Genomic DNA, 13120 nt, shown 5'->3' with positions numbered 1-13120 from the left:
AACAACACCTGATTTTCCACCTGAGCACTCTCCAACCAGATGGCATTAACATCAACTTCTCGGGTTTCTTGCTAACCTACTCTTCATTTCTTCCACCCTTCCCTTTCCTTGAGCTCTCCCTCTCTATTCATGCAGCCATCCCTCCTCCCATTGCTTGCTGCTGTTCCCTTCCTCTCTTATCTCTCTATTACCTCCTACCTTTGGGACTGTACTCCTTCCCCCATCTCTCCCCCCACCTTCCATTTTGGTCGGACATGTGCCGACATTTTTCCACACCTTGATGAAGCACTCAAGCCTGAAACATGGGTTATGTATCTTTGTATTATAAAATACACTGTTTGACCGGCTGAGTTTCTGCAACATTATATTTTTACTCTTTTTACTTCTTTTCTCTTCTACTCTGAAGAAAAGCATGCCATACACCTTCTTTAACATCCTATCTATTTGTATGGCCACTTTCAGGAAGCCATGGACTGGACTCCCAGACCTCTCTATACATCAATGTTGTTAAGGGTGCTGCTCTCAACAGTATATATTTGTCCTCTCAAAGTACAATACTTGTCGAGATTAAACTCCATCTGCTATTTCTCTGCCCACACCTGTTACTGATTCACATCCTGCTCGCTCCTTTGATAGCCTTCTACTCAGTGCACAACTCCACCAATCTTTGTGTCATCTGCAAACTGCAACGCTGCATTCGGAGAGCAGGAGGAATCGTCAAGTATCCACACCACCCATACCATGCTCCCTTCTTGCTGCTGCCATCAGGAAAGAGATATCGATGGCATAAAATCTGCCCCACTATATTCAGGAACAGTCTACCATCAGACTCCTTAGCAACAAACTCACTCAGACACTCATTTAAGGACTCTCACTTTTGCACTTTATTCATTTCTTTTCTCTGCATTGCACAGTCAGTTCTTTACTTGTTTACATGTGTACATATCTTCTCGAGCATAGTTTTTGCACTACAAATAAGTGGTCATTCTGTCCTGCCCACAGGGACAAGAATCACAAACAAAAGCACTGCCAATACTGATCTCTGAGTAACACAATTGTCCAGCCAGAATAAAACCCTTCCTCCGCTACCTTCTGTCTTCTGCAGGCAAGCGAATTGGAATCCAAACTATTAATTCACCGAAGGTCCCGTATATATTTATCTTCTGGATCAACCAACTATGAGAACTTTGTTAAATGCCTTAGTAAAGGCCATGGAGACAACATCTGTGGATACCCTGGATGAATCAGAGGATTCGCAACCTGCTGAGGAAAAGAACAAGGGTGTTGAAGGCTGGGGATCTAGATCTCTATAAGAAGACCATGTATGACCTGCGGAAGGACATCTCTGAAGCAATGTGACAATTGTGGAGGAAGCTAGAGACTGAGACAGATAAGTGCCAACTATGGAAGGGAGTGCAGGACATTACAGCTACAAAGCAAGGGGGAAAACCATAGATGGCTTTGATGCTTCATTACCCAATGAGCTGAACACTTTCTATGCTCGCTTTGAGAAGAACCACCAAAAAGTGCCTACTAAGATCCCTGCAAAGGCTGAGGATCCTGTGATATCTGTCTCTGAGGATGATGTTAGAACATCATTCCAGCATGTGAACCCTTGCATGGTGTCAGGCCCTGACGGTGTGCCTGGCAAGGTACTGAAAATCTGCACCAACCAGCTAGACAGAGTGTTCAAGGACATTCTCAACCTCTTATTGCTTCAGTCAGAGATTCCCATCTGCTTCAAAAGGGCATCAATCCTCCCAGTATCCAAGAAGAGCAGAGTGAGCTGCCTCAAAGACTATCACCCAGCAGCACTAACTTCTACTGATTAAAAGCATTGACAGTCATGGACTGTCATCACAATCGTTCCATAGCAGATGCAATATTGCCGGCTCTCCACTCAGCTCTGGAACACCTCAAAAACAGAAATTCATACATACGGCTGCTCTTCATTGACTACAGCTCAGCCTTCAACACCATTAATCCCTCAGTGCAGGCCAAGAAGCTACAAACCTGGACCTCTGTACCCCCTTCTGCAACTGGATCCTTGACTTTCTCATCGGAAGATCACAGTCAGTATGAATTGGAAGCAATATTACCTCCTCACTGATTATCAACACAGGTACATCCAAGGATGTGTGCTTAGCCCACTGCTCTGCTCAGGATACACCCATGACTGTGTGGCAGGCAAAATTACAAAGCTATTTACAAGTTTGCTGATAACATCATAGGTGTTGGCAGAATCACAAACAGCAATGAGGAGGCGTACAGGAGGGAGATCAAGAACCTTGCACTTTGCAAAACTAAGAACATAACTGTGGAGTTCAGAAGGGGAGTCAGGAGACATGACCCAGTTCTCATCGAAGGCTCAGTCGTGGAGAGGGTCAAGAACTTCAAATTCCTGAGTATCAACATCTCTGAGGATCTGTCCTTGGACCTCCATGTTGATGCAATTACAATGATGCCCCCTCCCCCCCACCCACAGTGGCTATACCTTGTGAGATGTCTGAAGAGATTCAGTATGTCACCAAAGACTCTCAAAAACTTCTACAGGTGTACTGTGAAGAGCATTCTGGCTGGTTGCATCATTGTCTTTGTATGGAGGTGCCACTCTCAGGACAAGAATAAACTCCAGAGATTGTTAACTCAGCCTGCGACATCACAGCCACCAGACTTTACTCTATCGTGAACATCTACATGAGGTGGTATCTTAAAAAAGCAGCCTCTATCCTCAAAGATGCCCAGAATTCAGGCTATGCCCTCTTCACTCTGCTACCATTGGGAAGGAGGTGCAGGAGCCTAAAGACGAGCACAGAGACAGCTTCTTCCACACTGCCATTAGATTCATGAATGATCAATGAACCAAAGGTAATGCCTTACTTTTCGTGCACTCTTATTTAAATTTTTTAATATATATTAGTGTTGTAAGATGGTTCATAATATGAATGTTTGCACTGTGATGTTGCCACAAAATATTGAATTTCATGACTTGTTCATAAAAATAAATTCTGAATCTGATTCATTGCCCAGCCATCATCAATCACGTTTGTTGTCTCTTCAAAAACCCAATTAACTTTGTTGATATGACCTGGCCAGCACAAAGTAATGCTGACTACCCCTAATCTGACCATGCCTTTTCATAATCCTATTCCTTGGTATCCTCTCCAATAGCTTCCCCACCATTGATATGAGGCTCCCTGATTTCCTAGATTATATTCATTCTCTTCTTGAACAACAAACATTGGCTACTCTCCAGTCCTCTAAGGGCCTCTTCTATTGTCAATGAGGATACAAAGATCCGCATCAAGTCCCCACCAATCTCCTCCTGCTCTTTCTATAACTTGATCACTGAGGTTGACCTGGAAACATTCACTTTAAAGCTCTTCACCATCACCTTCTTTTTGTTCCAAAAATGTCCCAGCACATCAGCATATCCCAACACTTCTCCAGCTATCCTCCATGCCCTTCTCTTTGATGAACACGGATGTAGAGTACTCATTTAGTTCCTTGCCCACTTCCTCTTGAGCCCAAGCATCAGTTTTCTCCTTTACCCTTGAGTACTCCTTCCTTCTCTCTAGTTATTCACCTCTTTTATTTTAGTACAAAATCTTTGGGATTCTCTGTAATTCTACAAAGTTTTTTGGCCTTCTAATAAAAGAAGCTTGAGTTTTTTCCTGCCATATTTAAACTCCTCGAAGGTCTTCTCTGATTTCTATCTCCATAAACTTTACACATTCTTCCATTTTCTTTTTAATTTACAATACTTTTTACATTACCATACTTGTCCTTCCTCCTGACTGGAACATCCCTGTACTGAATTCTGATCTGAAAATCCTTAAACAATCACCGCGTGTCAGATGTAGACCTGCCTGATAACAGCTACTTCCAATGAGCTTCTCCCTTGCTCATGACCGATATTGCCATAATTTACCCTCCCCCAATTCATTACTTTCCCACAAGGAGTAGACTTATTCTTATTCAAAGCTATTGTAAAACCTATGGAGTCAAGGCCACTCTTCCTGAAATGCTCTCCCAGGCTCATTTTCCCCAAACAAGTTTTAATATGGTCCCTCCTTGAGTTGGACTATTGATATACTATCTCAAGAAAAACTCAGATGCACAAAAGAAATTCTGCCCCATCTAAGCCACTTGTGTTAATGAAGCTTCAGTCAATAAGTTAAAGTCACCAACCATGATGATCTTTTACATCTTTTCATAATCTTTCTGGGTATTGTCTGTTCCTCTATTTCCTGCAGACTCATGGAGGCTTATTGTAGAACCCCTTCAGAGTCATTGTAATTATATTTTTGACCACCACCCATATTGTCTCAGTGGATGAGCCCTCCAGTGCATCCTCCCTTAGTGCACCTGTGACATTCTCTCTGTTTCGTATTCTAATCTCTCCACCTCTTTACCTTCCTTACTATCACATATTGACCACAACATCATAATTCCATGCATTAATCCAAGCTCTAAATTCATCTGCCTTATCCATAACATTTCACTTTAGCCCATCAGTTCCACAATGCTCATTAACCTTATTGTCCTTCCTTTCAGTTTTACTTGTCATTACATCTACTCAACCCCTTCACTTGTGGCCCTGCTTATCTGGTTCTCACCCCCTGCCAGTCAAGTTTAAACCCTTCTGGATAGCATTGGAAAACTTCCTTGAGATAATACTGGTTCTCCTTCAGTTCAGGTACAATTCATTGTTCATGTACACTTACCCTGGAACCTAATGATCCTACCCTGGAAGAAAACCTAATGATCCATATAAATGAAGTCCTCATTCCTACATCAGCTCCTTAGCAACATATTGAACTGCCCTATCTTCCTATTTCTTGTCTCACCAATATGTGGCATGGGTAGTAATCCTGGTTCATTAAATTACTTCTTTGTTTCCTACTTTCTATCAAGCTGCTTAAAATCATTTTGCAAGACCTCATCAACCTTTCTGCCAATGTTATTGGTGCCAATGTTATTCGTACCAATATTGACCACAGCCTCTGGCATCTCTCCCTCCCCTTTCAGAATGTCCTATGCTCATACAGTGATATAATTGACCTTAACACCAGGGAGGCAACACACCATCCTTGAGTCTCACTTGTAGCTAAAATGATATAATTCTGTGCCCCTCACCGTGGATTTCCCAATTGAACTGCTCTGACTGACTTCATCCTTCGTTGCAGAGTGTCAAAGTCAGTCATAATGCCACTGACCCAGCTGTTGCCACTATCTCCTGAAAGAACATTTCCCCAACAGTATCCTAACTTTTTTGACTATCTACCATATCTATACTTCTCATAATCTAATAATCTTCCATGAGTCTATCCCTCAGTCATCTTCACACCAGGAAAAATAAGACCAGTCTATCTAATCTCTCTCCCTATGTTACCTCCAATCCAGGTAACATAATGGTGAATCTCCTCTGCATTCTCTCCAGTGTAATTATATACTTCTTAAAGTGTGGTGACCAGTATACTCCAAGTGTGTTCTAACCAGTGTTTTGTAAATTTGCAACACTATATATTCCCAACTTCTGTATCCTAGTACAGTACTATATTAACATTTTGGTAGTCTATTGATTCAAATAAGATTTAAAAATTGTAACTGATTCCACACAGTTTATTATTGGGAATATGACCCTGGTAACCATTTGACAGAAGGTGAAGTTGAGATACTACAAAAATCTAGAATCCAATAGAAACAATGTAATTCTTTGCATCCTTCACTGAAAATGGAATTATAAAATATGAAACAGTATTCTGTGGCCAGAATATAGATGGTTATACAGGCTGAAAAATAATATAATGTGGATTTGTGAAGGCAATGATGGTCTTAGTGGTCATATCACAGTTTTTATTTGGCATCATGAATGATTTCTGAAATGAAATGTGTGAAATTATGTTTAATATTTCTATTTTATTTCTACTTATTGCAATCAACAGACCACTCATAGGAATGATTCCTCTTTCATTATATGCATGGTTTAAGAGGTATGCCTATCTGATTAATATTACTATTCATCATTTTTTTTAATGAAAGACTCGAAGGATAAATTAGATGAGACTTTTGAGTACAAAGACATTCATTTAAGATTCTGATGCTGGTTGTGAGATCATTGATCATGTTTTCAGTCAGTGCTTTCAATTAGTTGAAGGTGATAATGCAGTTTCACATTGACATCAGTTTTAAAACACTATGTAAGCTCATCAGACAGAATAGCCTTGGCTTTCTGCCTGCCCCTGCCAATTTTTCAGGAGATTAAGGGCAGGTAGAGGCACATGATAATGACATTGCTCTCCATTGTTTTCCATCCAATCAAATGGGAGGGTGTCTGACTGCTGGACCACTTCAGCGTCTCAGCAGAGTGATGGCATCTGCCACATTCCAGCGAGGGTTATGAATATTCATTTAAGATCATCGGGGTCAACTTCTTTCTACTGGCTGGATGAAACTGTGACTAACAAACAACGGCACCAGCTCATCATTAAACATGAAGGCATTTAGTTTAGGACTGTCATAATAACAGGTGTGGCTTGCAAATTTTATTTCTTTTGAGGGCACACAATACAAATTTAGCAGACACCATTTTTACATTGACATTAAATAAATGAATTATACTGAAGGCCTACTGCTGATAATGAGACCAATGTCTTGGTATTTGTCAGAAATTACACAGAATCCTATCATATATACTTTAAATCTATGTTGATCATTGATCAAATTCCTATAAATCATTATGGAAATTTCTAGCTTCTCTGATGCAATGTGGTAGTTTGAGGAAATCTTGTGTCAAAACTTTAAAGACTCTTCAAGTGGGATAAGCTCTCTGAATTATTATATTGTATAGTCCTCTATGACTTAAGTCACACTCCATGCCTATGTACCTCAATAGTTAATTTCCATTGATAAGTATCGCAAAACTGGAAGCACTACTGGAACTGCTATGGAAAAAACCCATGGGACAGTGACCATGGCAGTGAATCGATGAAGGGCTCTGAGTCTGAAGGACCCATGCAGGTGGCGGGCTGTTGGTGACTCGAGGCAAGGAACCCACACAAGCTGTGGGCTGCTGGAGACTGCATTCAACGGGCACACAGCAGGCTGCAGACTGCTGGAGACTGACTCAGAACAAGCTGAATGAGTTCCAGGTATCGGAACCGGGATGTGAGAGGTTGCTAATCGTATCAGAGGTTTGGATCTGGAGCTCGGGTTGCCAATGGTTTGGATTGGGCTCTGTGTGGCTGGAGGTGAATCCATGAACACTCTGAGTGCACACTGTTGGAGATAACCTTGAAAGACTTGCACCACCAGGTTCAGGAACAGCTGAACCCCTCTACCATCAGAATCCTCAATGACAAAGTCGATCTGAGACTCAATTAAAGTCTCTTACTTGTACATCTTATTAATTTTTCTTTGCTTTCCTTGTGTTTCACAGTCAGTTTGTTTACATTCATTATCTGTTTACAGTTCTTTGAGTGTTTACATGTTTATGCACTACCAATTAGTGGCAATTCTTCCACGCCCGCATGACAAAAGGAATCTCAGGGTTGTATGTGATGTCATGTATGTACTCTGACAATAAATCTGAAATCTGAACTGGCTGAATGGATACCAGGTATCGGTACCAGGTACAGAGACAGCCAGTTTCAGGCAATTTCTGCCATGGCGAATTTGTCTACCTTGCATCAGACAAAAGACAATTTTCCATAGTATGACACTGTTTTTATTACATAACAAAAAATTGAATCTTTAATCTTGATCTTCAAAGTACAACACACAAACGACACACAACTATGAGATGGTGGCACGGTTGGCATAGCAGTTAGCTCAATGCCTTTAAGTGCCAGCGATCAGGACCAGGGTTCGAATCCCAAGCTGTCCGTAGGATTTTGTACGTTCTCCCTGTGTCTGCGTGGGATTTCCCCAGGGGCTCCTCCCCCACTTTAAAAACCTACTGGGGATGTAGTTAATTGGGTGCAAATTAGGCAGTATTGGCTCGTGAGTAGAAATGGCCTGTTACCATGCTGCATGTTGTAAGGTAAAAACATCATGAGTTGGGACCAGAGAAGGAGTCACCCAGTACTAAGGAGTAACAGGATGCAGGTGTGACCTTGTATGCTCAAGATAAGTGTGGCAATAACAAGATGATGTGCAGCAGACTAACAGAGAAGGGTAGCAACAGCTTATTCATTGGACAATGTAATGGTATGATAATTTACTAAGTGCGTGTCCTGAGGTATAAAAAAAACACCACTTCCTGATATCGGGAGAATGCGCCTTCTCCAACTAACACTGTTAGCTGCAAGTGTTACAATCTGGTAATAAAGAACCATGATTTCGACTCAGTCTGGTGTCTGACTCACTCATTCTCGAACAAAGCAGTCCAAACAATGTCCAAATTTAAAAGACTGAAGAAAAATAATCTATTGGTACCAAGTTTGAAAATAGCCTGTACTCATCTCAATAAATAAAATAATATTTAGAATTAATGATAATGATAATACTGAAACTTATTATTAATTGCTCTAAGGATCTCATTCATATTCCTTGGCTAATAATGTTCCTCCGAGCCAGTAATGATATTCCCACCTTCAAATATTAAGTCATGACATTTCTAAGCTGATGAAATTGAAACAGTTGACATTTCCAAGCGAAATATGGATATGCTACTTAGAATTGATAAAATGATAGATCTCTTCATGAATACTGAAGTTTTATTGATTTTTTGCAGCATAAAATCATCAACTTAATCAGCAAGAATATTATCCAGTCTTTTGCAATATCTTGAGTGCAATATCATTTTCAAAGTATCTTACAGTTTCCTCTGGATCTCAGAAAACAATTATGAATGTATAATTTGTAAATGCATTTGATTGATAAATACTTCATCTCTAAATTCTGAGATCTTTAGGGCAAGGTGTATGGTTATGTTTATGCTATCTTGGATCTGGTCCTGTGCAATGAGGTTAGTAAAATTAGTGATCTTGTAATCAGGGATCCTCTTGGAAAGAGTGATCATGAATGACTGAGTTCCACATTCAAATGAAGGGTGCAATAGTTCGGTCTAAAACCAGTGTATTATGCCTAAACAAGGGAAATTACAAGGGGATGAGGGAGGAGTTGGCTGGGAACACAGACTATTTGATGGTACGGTTCAGAAACAGTGGAAGACTTTCAAATCAATTTTTCACATTGTTTAACAAAAGTATATTCCACTTAAAAAGCAAGGATGGTAAGGGAGTTGGGGTGGGGGTGGGGCAGGTGGAAGGGTGTGGAACAGCCACACTTAGATAATTAAGGAAATAAAGGAAAGCATAAAAGCCCGTGTGTACAAAGTTGCCAAGAGAAGTGGGAAACTAGAAGATTGGGGAAACTTTAAAAAGCAAGAAGGAACCACAATGCAGACAATAAAGAAACAGAATGTAGATTAGAAAGAAGATTGGCAGAAAATATAGAAATAGACAGTGAAAGTTTTTATAGTTACATAAAGCAGAAAAGGGCGAATAAAGTGAACGTAGATCCCTTGGAGGATGAGAAGGAGGAATTGAAGAAATGGCAGAGGTGTGAAATGACTATTTTGTGTCAGCCTTCACAGTGGAGGACATGTCAAAGACAGAGGTTATGCAGGTGATGGGAAGTGAGGACCTAGATACGTGGATACATGAAAGAAGGGGTGCTGAACAAACTTGTGGGCCTAAAGATAGTTAAGAGCCCTGGTCCTGACAGAATGCATCCCAGGGTACTAAAAGAATTGCCAGGTTATAGTTAATGTTTGGTGATAATTTACCAAAATTCTCTGATCTCTGGCCAGGACCTGGCAGATTGGAAGAGGGTGAATATCACACCACTATTCAAAAAAGATGTAGGTAAAAGGCAGGTAACTATAGGCCAATTAGTTTAATATCTGTGGTTGGGAAAATGCTTGAAGCCATCATTAAAGAAGAAATAGGGAGGCACTTGGAATGAATATCAGGCAGATACACCATGGATTCAGCAGAGCAGGTCTTGTTTAACAAACTTACTGGAATTCTTTGATGATATATTAAGTGCAGTAGATAGAGGGTGTAGTGCGCGTCGAAAGAACCAAAGACTTGTTGATCCAAACCAAGGCTTTTATTAACTAAAAGACTGGAACATATCACAAGTAGGTTGACCAGTCCAGAATGATCTGGTCTGGCTAGGAGCAATCCTTTAAGACCTGCCAGTAGGTGTGGCTACATTCTCAGCCAATCTCAGTCATCCTACACTACCATCTGTACATATGTACATATACATTGTTGATAGAATCTGTATTATCACAGAGGGGAACAGATGGATGTTATTTACTTGGATTTCCAGAAAACGTTTAATAAGGTGCCACATACAAGGCTTGTCCATTAGATGAGGATGCATAGAGTTGGAAATGATGTATTAGCATGGATAGAGGATTGGTTAACTAATAGAAAGCAGAGAGTTTGGAGACAGGGCTGTTTTTCTACTTGGCAGTCAGTGGTGCCATAGGGGTTGGGTCTTTGCTGGGCCCACAGGGGTCTTTGGTGGAAGAGGGGAATCTGTGCAGTGCCTCTAAGTTTGCTGATAACACTAAATTGCGTGGAAAAGTTAATTGTGCAGAGGATGCGGAGAATCTGAAAGTGATATAGATAGGTTAAATGAGTGAGCAAGGGTCTTGAAAATGGAATGCAATGTTGGGAAATGTGAAGTTAGATCTTTGGAAGATCTGATTATTACTTAAACAAGCAAGTAATTACAGCATGCTGCTGTGCAGAAGGGCTTGGGAGTGTTGGTGCATGAATCGCAAAAGTTAGTTTGCAGGTGCAGTAGGCTGTCAGGAAGGCAAATGGAAGGTTGGCTTTTATTGCTGGAGGGATTGAGTTTAGGAGCAGAGAGGTTATGGTGAAACTGTACAGGGTACTAGTGAGGCTGTATTTGGGGTACTGCGTGAAGTTCTTGCCTCCTTACTTGAGGAAGGATATACTGGCCTTGGAGGCAAGGCATAGGAGATTCACTAGATTGATTCCAGAGATGAGAAGGTTAGCTTATGACAGGGGCAGCCAGATTTGCTTAATGTAAGAGGCACATACAATAAACCAGATGTTTGAGAATTGCAAGACATGAAAAAATATTACATGCACCTTTTTACTCCTACCTGTATATTTTGTTACAAAATATTTTATCTAAATATTAAGAAATTCATGTACATAATAACATTCATGAATGTAGTTTTTAAACATTTGTATTTGATTCAATAATCAAAAAGTACACACCCACCCACCCACCCAAAAACTCCTGAGTGATTTTCTGTGGAAATCTCTGCCAAAGGAAGCACTTAGAGGCTGCCTCGTTAAAAATATTTAAGATACAAAATAAGGTAGATTTTTGCATCATAGGGGAATTAAGAGTTATGGGGGAAGGGCAGAGCTGGGTCCATGGCCAGATCAGCTGTGATCTCACTGAATGCAGGAGCAGGCTTAATGGGCTAGATTGTCAACTCCTGCTCCTGTTGCTGATGTGTTCTCTTCGGGAATGCTGCTGCCACTAGTCTCTGTAGATACCTGCACCATTGTAGCGTTTACAGCTGAATGGACGATGTGGGAAAGTGACCCAAAACAAAGCTGCCTCCAGTGGCCAGGGCAAGGCCAGGGCACCTATAGCTCTGCTACTTTCCCATTCCCATATTCCACTCCTCTCTTCCCCATCACCGGTGGGATGACGGGAGCAGCTGCTGGGAATAGAGGGTGGGGTATGGAGTGGTCTAACCTCTGCGCTGCTTGGTGTTGACTCTCCTTCCGGAGGGGGCAGTGCTTGCCCGAGGCCATTGAAAGAATCTTCACTGCTAATGCCAGCTCCAGGTCTGTCCTAGGCTTGAGGCCTGGATGAGGTCTTTAATGGGGATTTCCACCAGCCTCTCCATCATCTTGCTTCCCACCTGCCAGTGCCTGGACAGACACCTCCATCTCTGGGGCAAGCCATGCCGCATTGGAGCTCTACTGGCCCAGCCCTAGCTTCCTGACCCCTGTGGCTACTCCCTGCAGAGGACCCTTAGCTTTACCTGACCCTCCTACCACACATCCCATGTTGGCAGTGCTCTGCTGTGGTGTGGCCCAGCCCAAGCGAAGAGAACATGACTCCGGTGGGTCTGCTCACTCCGCTCCTCCACCTGAAAATTCCTTCTGTGGCCACTTCCTCTTCTTTCTCCTTGTCATGCAACCCTGACTCCATCCCAGGACCCCTTGGTCTACCTGCAGGGATTTGAAGTGTCCTAGGGTGGCTTCAGGAGTGCTGATATCTCCTCCAGCCAACATATTTTCCCCAAACTGCACAATAATTGTCTAAGACCGCATGTGGCTAGCAAGCTGCAGTTTGACCACCACTCTACAGGGTCCTGGAGAGATTGTATTTGGAGTACTGCATGCAGTTGTGATCTCCTTACTTCAGGAAGAGAATACTGACCTTGGAGGCAGTGCAGAGGAAGTTCATTAGATTGATTCCAGAGATGAGAGGGTTAGTCTATGAGGAGAGATTGAATCGCCTGGGACTGTACTCGCTGGAATTCAGAAGAATGGGAGGGGATATTATATAAATGAATAAAATTGTGAAAGACATCGATAGAGTTAGGAAAGTATTTTTTCCATTGAAAGGTGAGATGAGAAGTATAGGGCATAGCCTCAAGATTCAGGGTTGTAGATTTAGGGCAGAGATAGGAGGAAGTGTTTTTTTTTCCCCCAGTGAGTGATTTGCAGAAGTTTGTATAGGTTTTGTATGACATCAAAAACCATTGCAATTTCTACAGATGTGTAGTAGAAAGTGTGCTGACTGGCTGCATCACGGTCTGGTAAGGGAGCATCAATACCCTTGAACATTAAGCCCGTGAAAAGGTAGTAGACACAGCCCAATACATCACAGGCAAACCCTCCCCAACTTCGAGAACATCTGAGCAAAACCTTGCCATCGGCAAGCACACAACCCAGCACATGCTCTGTTCTTGCTGCTACCATCAGGAAGGAGGTGCCACAAGACCCACACCTCCAGGCTCACAAACAGCTGCTTCCCCTCCACCATCAGACTCCTCAACAACAAACTCAATCAGGGAGTCATTTAAGGACTCTCACTTTTG

At 41.8% G+C, this 13120-nt stretch overlaps 1 long non-coding RNA gene across 2 annotated transcripts in view; it reads right to left on the bottom strand.

Moving 5' to 3' along the window:
* Positions 1-13120, bottom strand: part of LOC138752343 (uncharacterized) — a 50112-nt gene that overhangs the window by 18962 nt on the left and 18030 nt on the right. The gene's annotated exons all lie outside the window — the stretch shown is intronic.

This window comes from Narcine bancroftii, chromosome 2 (genome assembly GCF_036971445.1).
Source record: "Narcine bancroftii isolate sNarBan1 chromosome 2, sNarBan1.hap1, whole genome shotgun sequence".
Lineage (NCBI taxonomy): Eukaryota > Metazoa > Chordata > Chondrichthyes > Torpediniformes > Narcinidae > Narcine > Narcine bancroftii.
This window is presented reverse-complemented; position numbering and strand designations above follow the sequence as displayed.